The sequence below is a fragment of the Uloborus diversus genome, chromosome 8, assembly GCF_026930045.1.
Source record: "Uloborus diversus isolate 005 chromosome 8, Udiv.v.3.1, whole genome shotgun sequence".
NCBI classification, from domain to species: Eukaryota; Metazoa; Arthropoda; class Arachnida; order Araneae; family Uloboridae; genus Uloborus; species Uloborus diversus.
In genome coordinates, this window is record NC_072738.1 from 22,610,048 (window position 1) to 22,624,423 (window position 14,376).

Consider the following 14,376-nt stretch of genomic DNA (forward strand, 5'->3'; position numbering starts at 1 on the left):
AGTCCAGACGCAGCCCCACGTTGGGCGCCAATTGTAACGGATTCCGGCGCGACTTTCACTTTCTTGAAATGAAGACACAGTTCTTGATAAAAACACAGGAGCTTTATTTACACTATGTACAGGAGAAATCGTTAACAACTGCTAAATTAATCATCAGCAATTAAGCAAATATCACTCAACACCGTAAACTTAACGGTTACACACGTATTTACTTCCAAATACGAAAACAACACAGCGAAATGCCTCGCTATAAACAGAGCAAATACGCTCTCCAGTTCGAAATCTCAATCGAAACTCCCCTTTTTATCACGCAGGACGCTTTTATAAACATCGAAGAAGTTTCCACAACATTCTTGCTGCTTCTCGAAATGCGTAGACCGTTATCAAATTTTATCAATGAAAAGAAAAGGAAATAGGGGATCGTATACTTTAGCCGAATGAAAAGGGGTTGTATATTCATTACGGGAAACTATTTACAGGTTACGTTACTACAATAATTACTTTTTACAGGATTTGTAACAATATAAATTCAGGGTCTCTGCCCAGAATTCGTTACATATTGCAGTCTGGAACATGCAATTGTAGACGTGCTTCAGTGCTACTAAGGGGATGCATTAATTTTGATTAAAGGCAAGATAGACTGCTGTTCTCCGAAAAATTTCTGAAATTGGCACACTAAAAACATGATTTTAGGCTTTGGTTTATATAAGAAGCAAGAGGACCGTGGATTCATTCTCATCTTTTTTTCGCTGGAGTCGATATGCTTTTTTCTAGAAAAGGTGGTTTTCGGGAGTTCTTCCTTAGAAATTTCTAAAAACAAAGATTTTATGCCATCTTTATTGACGCGAAGGAAAGGATAGAGGGTTCGGGGGCCCTCCCCGAAGGTTTTTCGAAATTAAAGTTTTAAAAACACAGTTTTAGGCTATTTAAGGATACTTTTGGGGAAAGGGTAGGCAGTGACGGATCTACATTTTTTTTCCGAGGCGGGGCAAATATCGAAACTGCCGCCTTTATCCATCTTTCAAGTTTTAAAATTGAGTTTCAACGAAAAAAACATAAAAATAGTGTGATTTTGCCGCCTCCTAAAAGTCGCCGCCCTTGGCAACCCCCGTCTCCTCCTCCCCTTAAATCCGGCACTGAGGGTAGGTATTTACAGATGTCCAGTGGACAGTGACAGATTAGCTAGAGAAAACGGCAGTGAGGAATTACAAGGAATTTTGGAGGAGACATTCTGGGGAAATTCGAAAAAAAGAAAAAGAAAACGGACTTTATCCATATAAAATTTAACACATAAGAACATTTTCTACTCAAAAAGTTTTGTAATATAATGGTGAATTAATTATGTTGTACATAATTTTTTTTGGGGAGGGGGAGGGGGGACCCTCATGGTAATCATTCGTTTTGGTATCTCTGAGTACATTGATTCTGATTGAACATTTCCATGGCGCACAAATAGGGATTTTAAGTATACAAATCAGAGAAATTGCTTTGTGTGGGAGAAATAGTTTGCAAAATGAGTTATATCATGCTAGTAATGTTAAGCTAGAAAAAGTGGTGTTCGGAGATTTCTGCTCCTGAAGATTCTAAAAATGAAACTTTAGACAGTCTTTGACGATGTTTGGGGGAGTTTAGGCTCAGGAAATTTTTTAAAACTGTAGACTTAAACAGGTGATAGTAAGTCATGTTTGGTTCCACTGGGGCTCAGGGTCACTCCCTAGGCGATTTCGTGAAATTAAAGTTCCAAAAAGGCAATCATAGACCACTATTGGTGATATTAAGGTAATATATGTATAATGTATTTTTACGCGATCTGCAATGATGTTTGGGGCTGCCCCCCGGAAAAATTTTAAGGACTTAAGTCTTGAAAAAAAAATTCTCTAGACAACTTTGATGGATTTGGGTAGCTGCGTAGACAGGGGAGGGGCCCAGCGCCCAGGGAGAAGGACCGAGGGCATAACGCTTCTAAGAGAGCCTATAACCTTGTTTTTCGGCTTTTAATTTCGGAAGATTTTCGGGGGCGAGCCCCCGTTTCCCAAGCAGTTCCGTAATGTTTTCAACAATGGTTTTCGGGTCTTAAGTTTTAAACATTTTTAGGTAAGACCTTCCACTCCTCCCCCACATCCAACTTAGCAAACCATAGCGTTTACAATGTTCTTAGCAGGTCAGCTCCCAAACACCATATTCAGAAATACTGAAGGAGAAAACGTGTCAGCATTTCTATCCTCTAGTTAAGAATATAACTCATGCATAAGTTTTGAGGTTATTTATCACTTTTTAAAATACCCAGACTTAACAAATAGGAGTGTATTGGTGTTTTAAACAACTATTAATTAATAATTAGCAGATATAAATAATTAGCATTATCTATAATGAGATCAATTTAGCAATTCAATGAAAAAAAATTAATGTGATAATCTCCTTGAGGTAAGAACTAAGAACCTGGGCCTCTTCCGAAATAGAATCTTTGCTACACCACACGATTTAAGAAAGGAGTATCGGCTAGTGTTTCCCCAAGCGTTATTTGAATTGTAGTTCTAAACATATAGTTTTAAACGTTAAACTACTATTGGTGATGTTAGGAGAAGGTGATACGAAGTGATTTCGATCGAAATTTTTTTGAAAATTGAGATCTTTAAAGTGCCATTGTAGGCCATTTGTGGTAAACGAGGTTCAGAAGCTCTCTCTTTGCTATTTGAATTGTAGTTCTAAACATATAGTTTTAAACGTTAAACTACTATTGGTGATGTTAGGAGAAGGTGATACGAAGTGATTTCGATCGAAATTTTTTTGAAAATTGAGATCTTTAAAGTGCCATTGTAGGCCATTTGTGGTAAACGAGGTTCAGAAGCTCTCTCTTTCGACAACTTTCTGAAATTGAATGCCAAAAAACGAAGTTTCAGACGATCTTCGTTGATTTCATAGGACCCTCCTGCAGTAAGTTTCTAAAAACGCAACTTAGATTACATTTCATTACCATAAGATAAAAGGAAATGGTTAGGTTCTGCGATTCCTCCGTCCTCCCTCCTAAGCTACTTCCCTAAATCATTTTATTTATTAAAAGAAAAAAAGGTAGGAGATCCTCCTCCAGATTTTCTTTTTAAAAAACATTTTAGCTGTTTTAGTTTTTCACGAAGAAATTTTCAATTTTCACTCTAATGTTTTTAATTGTTTAAAGTACAAAATTATACAACCTTAAAACAATCTGTTAACATTTTGAACTTACAGACTAAGATAATTTAAAGCTTTTATATTTTAACTTGAGGAAGGGTTAAACGTTTAACATTTTGAATACAGGTGGTATTTTTTAGAGATACCTAATAAGATACCTTTTTTTACTTTTTTTAAATATCAGAAATCCTGAATCTCTTGATAACTTTCATTTTACTTTAATTTTTTATAACTCATTTTTTAAACACTCATTAGAGTTACTGGTGTGACTTTTCTAAACAAGATTTTGAATCTTTTCCTCTATTTGAAACATATTTACATTATTTTTGCACGGGTGTGCCCTAGGGAGCTATCATGATTATTTAACTATCGGTTTTTTTTAAACTTGAAACTTGTTATGCAATTCTATAACGCTCTGGCTATTCTTTTTCTCTATTGGTTGAAAAAATGTTTGAAACGTATTTCAGCTGTCTTTGGTTTGGTAAATGGTAATTTTAATGATGTTGTGCATGTTTGAATGTTCCTAAATAATATTTTTAAATTGCATTTTCTTCTGAAATTTTAGAGCTAAAAAAAAACATTCATTTGCCCTCCCCCCCCCCCCTTCTTTTTCTTTTCTTTTTTGAAACTTTTCACAAAAAAATTTTCATCCCAGCAACTTACTTAGAACTCTTATTTTTCAATATTTAACGGAAGATATATATATATTTATGTAAATGGGGAAAGATTAAAATAATGCTTTGAAAATATTAGTTAAAATAACCATACCTTTTCTGCTGCATTTCAAAAAGCTTTTTTTTTTTCTCTTAAATTCAAGTAAAATGCTTTTTCAGATTTTTCCTTACTTGCCACAATGAGAATTATTGTTCATTCATCATGAGAATAAAGTTCAAAAACTTTAACTAGTCTTTTTTTTTCTTTTGAAATTCATCTATATATATAAAAATCTCGTGTCACGATGTTTGTTCGGGGTAAACTCCGAAACTACTCGACCGATTTTTCTCAAATTTCATATCTATGTGTCATTTGGTCCAACTTAAAAGATAGGATAGTTTTTATAATTTTTTATTGCAAATTTCATATTAATTATGCAATAATAGTGTGAATTAATTGTTTAGTTCTAAAAATTCTTAATAGATGACGGTGTAATTTAATTAATCGATATAACTCTAACATCGTATGACTTACTGCAAAAAACACCATGATAAAAAAACTCAGAAATGTTGCTTAGAATTTCCATATAACGTTTCGGGATATTACAGGTTATTATTCATTTCCTGAGAAAATCAACTATATTTTTCAAAACGTTTCCTTGAATTGCTACAAATTGTAGATTTCACACCGTTGTGAAAAATATTTTTCTCCACCAGTATCATGATTAACTAAACGTATTTAATAGGTGTATCGGTTTCGGAGCGATTGTCCAGATTGATCAAACGCCCAATGAGTGCGAAAAGATATCTGGATCACGAAGCTTTGCAAGAGATGCAGAGGAGATACATTCGATCAACTTGCTTGAGAGTCTGTCTTCGCGTTGTCTATGCGTGCATTAATGCTTCGCGAGCGTTCGTAGAAAAGCAGGAAGGTTCCAGGCTATTATATTAAATCTGCGTTAGGCTTCTCCGAAGGTACCAGAATCATAACTGCCTTTAACTAAGAAGATGACTGAATTCTTCAAAAATATTACAAGTTAATTTCAGGAAGGTTAATGAATTTAAGCGGAAACCAATTATTTTCTTTATTTTGTTCCCCAAGAGATTTTTAATATCATTAATTCTTGCAAAGATACATTCGCAACAGAAAATTGCAGTGATAATTGCATGGTCAGGCATTGCTGCAACTTTTTTTAGATGGTAGACGAACAGCACATTCAGCTTTAAAGTTGCCTATTAGATATTCATAAATAAACAAAACGCAATGTGTAACATTAAAGAAGAAAAAGAAAAAAAAAAAAAAAAACGTGGAATGGCTGTTGTGTTGCAAGAGAGTGAAATTATAATTTGGGATAAGTGTACTATGGCTCATGAGTAAAAGCATTCATTCGAAGCACATCATAGGATAGTGCAAGATTTGAACGACAACGATAAACTTTTAGGCGAAATTGTCTGAATACTGTCTGAGGACTTCCGGCAGACATTACCAGTTATTCCGATGAAATCAACGCATGTTTAAAACAATCGTTTTTATAGCGTAATGTCGAGATAATGCGATTGGCCATGAACATGCGAGTATAAACGCAAAATAATCTAATCGCACAAGTATTTTCTAAGCAATTACTGGGTATTGGAAACGGTGAAATTGAACTGTATCAAAATGTAGTGTACAGTACAACAAATAGCCAGACAATTTCTACACCGCCGTGGAGATGAAAAGTGAACTAATTGAGGGCTATTCCCAGATAAATTTATTTTTTTTAAATCATAATTGCCTCTGTAATCGCGCTGGTTTTGTAACAGTTTTGTTTTCGGTAAACATTCCCGAACAGACAGGAATATTTGTGGATCGTCAATTGTCGGCTGTCAAATACATATCCGATGCATGTCGCAAATTGTATTTATTGGTCACACAAAGTCATTGGGAGTAGACCCTTTCTAATGCGGGTTTGACAAAAGGAGAAATAGTATTCGTCAACTGATTAAAACAATTTTGACGACATACTATCCAACACAATCATCATTTTTTAAGGAGAAACTATATAACTTTCACCTTTGAAGACGTATTTCATACAGTTTAAAAAACACATAAATATCCAAATCCAGATTTTACACCAGAGATGAATATGAAGCTTTAGTTTTAACTGAAGGTTTTTGCGTTTCAATTTCAAATTTGCCACTTAGTTATTATGATATGCCCTCACTTGATAGTTGGACCACCGACTTAGTTAACACTGATTTGCAACGTATAACAATAGAGCAATGACGCTGTCTTAGCTACAATTGTTGCGAATAATGAGTCATTACTGACGGCTGGAAAAAAAAGCTCCCCATTGATGCTGAACAAGCCTATATAGTTGTCGATGAAAACAATGCAGTAAACATTCCAACTGAACTTTTAAATTCCCTGGATACACCAGGAATGCGACTACACGATTTCCGGTTGACAATTGGCTCAACAACTTATTCTTTTTCGCGATTTAAACCACCTAGATTATGCAACGATACACGTTTCTTCATCAAAAGTCAACAATTTTGACGGAAAAGTTTAAAGGAGAAATGTTAGTGTTGCCACGTAATTCATTAATAGCCTCATAATTTTCAAACACATTTGAAAGGCTTCAATTTTTGATTCGTTTAGCTTTTGCAAAGACCATAAATAGATCTCAAGAACAAACGATGTCTTCTTTCGGTTTGAACTTGAAACATAAATATTTCTCTCATGGGCAACCATATATCGCCTACTCACAAGTGGAAAGTTATCATACTTTTCGTATTAGCAAAAGACTGGTTAAGCAAGAACATTGTTCACAACTTAGTGCTTAGAAAGTTTTCAGTTTTCAAATATTAGAAACAATAGTTCGAAGTCAATGTTATCTACTTCATTGAAAAAATTGAATTTTTATATGTTTTTAATTTAGTTAGTGTATTTTGTAAAGAAGTTATTGATTACAAACTATAGAGAAAGCAGAGGTGAATAAAATGTAGTGTAGAATCTAAAAGTGTATGGTGGTTTACGCTTAGTTTCTACATTCGGTTATTTAACAACAGCTTCGATATTTACTATCACTTTCAAGTTATTTTTACTTTTTTTTTGGCCGAAGTCATGCTTACAAAATTTACTAAGCGTAAGTATAGGGCTTTTTCCATAGAAAATTTTGTTAGTACTTACTGAATTCAATAAGTACTTTCTTCAGCCTGCACTGAAAAAAAAAAAAAAAAAAAAAATCCGAAACGTTACTGAGAAATTTTTTTCGATACTTGCTTGCAGTTCTGGCTAAGCTTTGGCTATGTTTGCATTACTGCTTATAGATGTTCCTTAATAAATCAGAAAGGTACTAAGCTTTTTTTTTTATCCCTTTCTAAGTTTACAGTAAAGTTCCAGAAACACGACTAGCTTCAAACGGGAAGATCTTCGAATTTTTTCAAGAGGCTTCCGAGATAATTTCAGGAAGGTTATTAACTTTTATCGGAAAACTTTCCGGGTTTGAGCATGACATGTTACTGGCAAAAATTGACCACATCAGCTGCCCATAATTTTCCAGGAACATTTATGAATCGTTTTTATATTGAATTACGCCCATTATCAATCTCATATGTTTTAAAATCGGCTATACTATTTTAAGCTCTATTAAAATATTTATTTGATTCTATCAAAATGATGAGAAAAAAAATTTTAATAAAAATTCTTCGCCACAGCAACGCGTGGCTGGGTCAGCTAGTAATGAATAAAATAGCTATGCAGGATAGTCACTCAAATCTTCTGCCAAACTCGGGAGCCGGACAAACTCAATGCACTTGTATCTCTTCAAGGCTCCAACGCCAATAACCTTCTTTTTCCTTCTTCAGGCAGAAAGTTCACACAGCAGGGGCCGGACAGACCGTCCTAAGCACACAACAACAGTTGATCCAACTCTTCTCTAATTTTCCCTCGAGCTCCTAGTTCCAGATTCCAGAGAAAGGTTTTTAACAGAAAAGACCCCTGAAGGTCTGACGTTTCTAATGTCACCCCTACACGCGATTACGCCAAGCCGTCTCCACGACGGCATTTCTGAGTGTTGCAATTGGCGGACAAATGTCTTGCTTTAGTTACACAATAAACTTGTGTGGTCGACAAATAGGCATAACCCCTGCGAGTAGAATACTATTTCGGTTTTTACCCGTAAGCCTAGAAAAAGGGGAAACGGTGCTGAATGTGTTTTCAGAAGTTCGTTTCAAAATCAAACACTTAAAAATACATACCAATGGGACTTTGTGTTGTAATAAAATCCTTCTCTCTATTTTTTTTTTTTTTTTTTTTTATCATTTCGGCACCCTATGCATTTCTCCACTTTGCTGTGAATTTTTTTATTGATGATTCAATTTTATAAATGTGTCCACTGTGCACTATCTAAAGCTATCATGTTTCTTAATGCAGTAGTGTTTTTAAACTGAGACTTTCCGTGGGTTTCTATACAGTTTATTGAATAACTATTTTTGAAAAAATATTTGAATCTTACATCTCGGCTGCTCACAGGTAATCTTAATGTGTGATACAGCTCCGCAGATATTTCTAAATAATATTTTAAGATTGAATTATCTTTTTAAAATTTACAATATAAACACTCATTAGAACTCATGATTTGCATTGCAAATTTGTTAAAATGAGAAAATGTAAAAGTGCACTTCCATTTATCCAAATGCACTTCCATTTAACTTTTATCAAAGATATAGTGAACTTTGAATTCACTCTAAAAGTAAAAATTGCTGATCGTAGCTGAAATTGCCGACTGAGTACAGGAAGGCGGCGCCCATTGGGAGGTCCCAGTGGCCTCCATAAAAGTCCTTATTCTTATTCGGCCAAATTTGTCTGATTATTCGGCAAGTTTTAAGACATTATTGCATTTTTTAAAATTCCTGAATGTCCCTTCTCATGTGTGCATTGCATATCCGTATTTTATCATTCGGAAAATTGAGGATTTTCCCTAAGAATTAAAGTTTGGGGTGTCCCTGGATATAGTGTCGGCAAAATAATACTTTGTTCAAGTAAATGTCGGTAAATTGAGAATACTGTACAATTAGCAGTCGGCGAATGGATTATGTCTTTCAGGTGGGCTTTGAGATGAATAGTCGTCAGTACGCAAAATATACATGTTTTTTGGTTTTTCCTTTTTCAATAAAAGGTGAAAACTTGCACATGGTCAAACCACATACTACTTTACTCAAAGATTTAGAATACAGAATCAACTGAAAAAGAAAAAATGCCGACTCTAGCTGAATTTTCTGAGTGGACGCTTATTGTCTCGGCAAAATGAGCAGTCGCTAACTAAGCAATCGGCATAGTGCAATGTAAAACTGAATGTAAACGGAGACACCATTCATTATTTTCTCTTGCGCAAAGTATGAAAAGGTTAGATGTATAACTTTGTATGAATATGATAACTTTTTTTTTTTAATTTCTGTCAATTAAAACTTTGAAATTCCGAAACATTGAAAATGCCGACTTATGAACTGATTTTGCCGACTGGATGAAACCACTGGGAGGGTGAGACACCCCCCTCACCCTCCCTATGGCGACGGTCCTGTACAAGGGTTGAGGCAGAAATTTTTGCTAATAGCCTTGGCAAGCATTGTGGTTTTATCCTCGTCGGAGTAGGCAGTGACGCCTTGATCGGATTTGAGGACCGGGATTGGGTGGGATTTTTTTGAAAATCTCCTAACGAGGGAGTAGAAACCTTTTGTGTCCCCCTCGAGGCTACTTAGATAATCCGAGAAGGATTTGCTTCTGTATTCTGTAATTAGGATTTTAATGTTGTGTTGGATATTGTTTAGAGTTTGCTTAATGTTAGGGTTTTTGGTAGTCTGCCAGATTTTTTTAATGTTGTTTTTGTGCTTTATGAGGTCGGTAATGTACTTGGGGAGAGGGTTGTAGTTGTCGGGGATAATCTTGGTGATTTTAGCTCTTTCGTAAGCAAAATTAATGTTGTGGGAGAGTTTGGTGATAGCTTTTTCTATGTCATCTGGAGTGCTGATTATAGGATTGCCCGGCACTAGGTTATGGAGGATGTGGGTGAAGTAACCCCAGTTAACTGTGGTTTTGACCGAATCAATCTGGGGGAGTCTGCCTGAAATCGCGAACTCGATCGTGATTGGGCAGTGATCAGAGCTAAGCTCTGTGATTGCTTGGATACGGAAGTCGAAATTTATGTTTTTCGTGAGGGCGAGGTCAATTGTGGTGTTTGTATGGGAAGTGTAATGGGTGGGGGAGTTAGGAGCTAAAAGGTTGATGTCTTTATTTAAGTAATAGTGGAGGAGTTTGAAGCCATTACTATTTGGGAGACCGCTACTCCAGACTTCAGTTTTACAATTAAAGTCTCCTGCTATGATGGTTTGGGGATTTAATTGAAAGATATTATCGAAATCGAGAGTATTGAGAGTGTTGTGGGGGGGAATGTAAATGGAGGAGAATGTAATAGGGGAGTTGTTTAGGGAAACGACGATTGTGGTGTTCTCTAGGCTTGAGGTATGAACAGGGTGAGCAAAATGGGAAAGGTTGTACTTTATAAAAATGGCCGTGCCGCCACCTCTGGCGTTGATACGGTCGTCTCTATAGCATCTGTAGTTGTGGAAGTAAATACTGTCTGAGTTAGTGAGATGGGTCTCCTGGACCATAAAAATGTCTGGGCTATTTTCTTGGAGGAAAAACTCGACCTCGCCTTTTCTAGCGGCGAGGCCGTTGGCGTTCCATGAGCAGAGACGAAGGATGGGCGTGTTACTCATGACAAAAGGCTGAACTGAGGCTGGAAAGGTCCTTCATTAAGGTTTGCATACCGTTGATAATTCTAGCAATGAGTTGGGGGAGTTTGCTGAAGTTCTGGAGCAGTTGAGTGAGGTCAGGGATGTTGCTTGTTTGCTGAGGGGTCTGGTCAGGCTCAAAAGTTCCCTTGGGTTTAGTGGTGGAGGAGTTTATCTTGGTGATATTGGCATAGGAGCCAGTTAGAGCCAGATTAACTGAATTCTGGGGGTTTTCAGTTGGGTTGGATTTGATTTGTCTATCAGCAGGCCTTTTTGGGCAACCACGATAGTTGGCCCTGTGATCCCCTTTGCAGTTTGCACAGGTAGCTGGGGTGTTTTTGTTTTTGGTACATTGTGTGGTAAAGTGTCCTTGCCCTCATTTTAGGCATTTGGGGGGGGGGGGGTTGCAGTAGGTACTGGAATGCCAAAAACCTTGGCATCCGAAACACTGAGTGGGAGCTGATTTTAATTTTAGAGATTCAATTTTAATGGCGTAAAAGCCTAAGTATTTTTCATGGTATATTTTAGCGTTGGCATCAGTACGTGGGAGGTAAATGAGGAACAGCGGGAGGGGTTTCCTTTCTCTGCCATGCATTTGGGTGATATTTGTAGGGTGGTAGCCAAGAATTTCTAATTCTTTGGAAATATATGAGTGATCAGTGTCTATGGGGAGGCCGCGTATGACTATTTTTAATTGTTTTTGCTCCTCCGTGGGGTAGGAGTGGAATGGAATTTGGTGTTGGTCTAAGTAGTTAACTATGGTTCTGTAGGCGTCTGAGGTGGGGCATTTAATGTGGAATTTGGTGCCAGTGTATTTGATTGTGTTCTTAGCGTTAGTCAATTCATTCATTTCTTTCATGAAATTTACAGAGTTTTCTATTGATTCGATGAGAATGGGAGGAGGCTTTGTGATTTTTTGAAGTTTTTGTAGTCTGAAAGTATTGTTTTCTGTGGCTGCCGGGTCATCAGGGGGGTCTTCTTCCATGTTGGTGGGGGGGGGGGGGGAGTTTTCATTGGTGCCTGTAGAGACTAAGGCCTCAGATAAGGCTTCAGAAAGGTGTTCCTTGGTGATGAGTTTTTTTGAGCATGGCGAATCGATTTCTGGCTCTTTATCATTATCTTGAACCTTGCGGTTAACAGTTTGAGTTGTAGTTTTGGAAGATTTTGCGCTCACCGTGCGCTGTCTTTTGGGGGTTGGGAGAGAGGCGGGGAGTTTGGCTTGTGCGGGGCTGTTATTGAACAAGGTTTGGTCGAATACTTTAGTGGCTTTTTTGTTGGCTAGAATTTCACAAGAATTGGAAGTGGGGATGTTTGGTTCAGAGTTAGAGGACTTTCTGGAGTGTGAGGCTTTAGGGGGTGGGTTTTTTTTATGTTTAAGTGCATCTTCAAGTTTTTTGATTTTCTGGAGTTGATTTGCAATTTGGATGTCTTTTTCGGCATTAGCCGATTGAAGTTTCGCTTGATTTAGAGCCCACTGATGATGGGAGAGAGATGAACGTATGTTTGCAACATTAGCATAAAGTTGCAGCCTTTCATTGGCTTGGGTTGGAGTGTCAGACTCAGAACCCGAAGCTAGGAAATCTTGAATTTTGTGGAGGTTAAGTTCTCCACAAAATTGTGGGTGCAAAAAACAACATGTGCTCTCCAAGTATTGAAAGAGCACATGTTGTGTTTGGTGACAATTTGCTGAATTTGGGTGTAAGTAAGGTCAGTGAGGGAGAGGTCAGAGCTCGAGATACCGAAAATTTCTCTCACCATCACGTGCTCCTTCCTCTTCCCGTCATCGTCAATGGGATCATCTTTTCCACGGCGGCCCGCGAGGAGCAGCCAGTCTGGTTTTCCATATTCCTTGTCCGGTCAGGGGAAATCGTCAGCGGAGGGGAGGCGGCGGGAACCGGTCCCTTGATTCCTAAGCAATTCCTTCTACGCAGGAGAGAATAGAGAAGACTTTCTCCTACGGGATCCTGAGCGAACCAAACAATGCACAAAGGATGATAAATGGTGGAACTAGGTTTTCTTATATATAAAACATTACATACTTAAATAAACTGGTAGATATTATAAGTGTCATCCAAAAGTAAGGGTGTAGATGAGGTAGAAGATCAGGGATTGATTAAAAGTTAATAACTTCCCAGCAGAAAGTGTACAATATATATCCTTCCCCATTCAAATCCTGTGAGGATTCAACTTTATACCCTGATTCAATAAAGTCTATTAATGCAACATTGGATCAATCACTAACTTAATTTCAGACTTCACGCTGATTTTGCAAGCAAATAATCTGTGGCAAACTATTTTTCTCGACAACACTTTTAGAAAACTCTAGCTTCTAATTGCTTCTCAGATTTTGCACAATGTCATCCATTGATGTATTAGTTTCCTGCTAGCATTATTTTCGTAATTCTAGTGATTGGTCATAAATAGTTGATTGCTGCTTGTTTTGTTGCAAAAAGGAATTGACAGTTAAGTTTTTGTCCCATAGCTGCCAAAAGTGGAAAACGCAATGAATGGGATATTTATTTCCATTTCTTACATTTATCAAACTGATATGTACATTTTTAACAACTTCATAATTTTCCTGTGATGCGGTTTGAAAATGCGACAGTTTAATTTTTGTTAGCAATTTATATTCAAATAAAGCAGATACTTTTTATAAATTTTGCTTTCTCTTATTAGATCAAACCTACCACTGAAGTCTTGCAGATCCTAATCACGCAACACGACGCTGCTAGGTTATGTTTGCCCCCAAGTATAGTTTTAATCAATGACCCTATGTCCAGTAGGTCTTCTCTATATTTAAATATCACCTGAAAATAACTTACTTAAATGGACGAGAATTAATATTCAAAAGAATTGTAAGCAGTCATACGCAAAGAAAAAGATCACAAACATAGCTTACAAAAAGATTCCACGGTTAGAAAAGGTGGTTACTCAAAAATACTCGTGCGAGTCGTTCAGGCAAAAAATGTGGAACGCTACACGAATTTGCGTCTCATCCTTGCGCAGGGACGATGCAAATCTTCTCTGTTGTTCATACTAACCTGCGTGCTCCAAGCAGAGGCGAATTTTCAACCAAACACATTGCCTTCAAATCGTTGCAGCACGAGACACCATGGGCGCCCATATGCGAAATTTTAAGGGGGGTGGGATCAGATATTTTCTTCATGGTTTAGCAGGATATTTTCGCCATGGAAACCAATTTCAATACAGATTAAAGTTATTAAAATTTGACATTTTTGAATAAATTATTCATTAATGGCTGCAGAAGAAACGTTTTTACACTTTCAAAGAAAAAAAATACTAAAAGTAAGGAACTTCTAATATCAAGGGGGGGGGGGGCTTGAGCCCCAACTTGTTCCTCTATATGGGTCCCCTTGCGAGACTCCTGCTCGAAGCCACGTTCTTATCAAGAAGAATGTACTGTGGGCAGTAGTACAAGCTTGCTTATTTGGTTTCCCTTGAAAAGAAAAAAAAAAAACGCGAAATAAAAAGCCTGATTTCTGCATTTTTCTGTTATTAAATCTTCAACCATCTTTTCAATTTATTTCTGCACATACTGCCTTGCTTTCCTGCTCACAGCAGAATGCATTTTTTGGTAGTTGTTGATGATTTCAATTTGAAGACAGATAATATCAGGTTTTCCAAATTGTATTGTCGAACGGTTTAGTTCGACCGATTTTCGTGAAATTGGACATAAAGTTAGTTTTTAGCATGGGGGTATGCTCCTCGAAGCGTTTTTTCGAAAATTCGATGTGGTTCTTTTTCTATTCCAATTTTAAGA

General features: G+C 37.0%; 1 pseudogene; it reads right to left on the minus strand.

Annotated features, from left to right (window-relative positions):
• Window positions 1-13,556: 13,556 nt before the first annotated feature.
• On the minus strand, window positions 13,557-13,657 carry LOC129228844 (U6 spliceosomal RNA; annotated as a pseudogene).
• Between the last annotated feature and the right edge of the window lie 719 nt (window positions 13,658-14,376).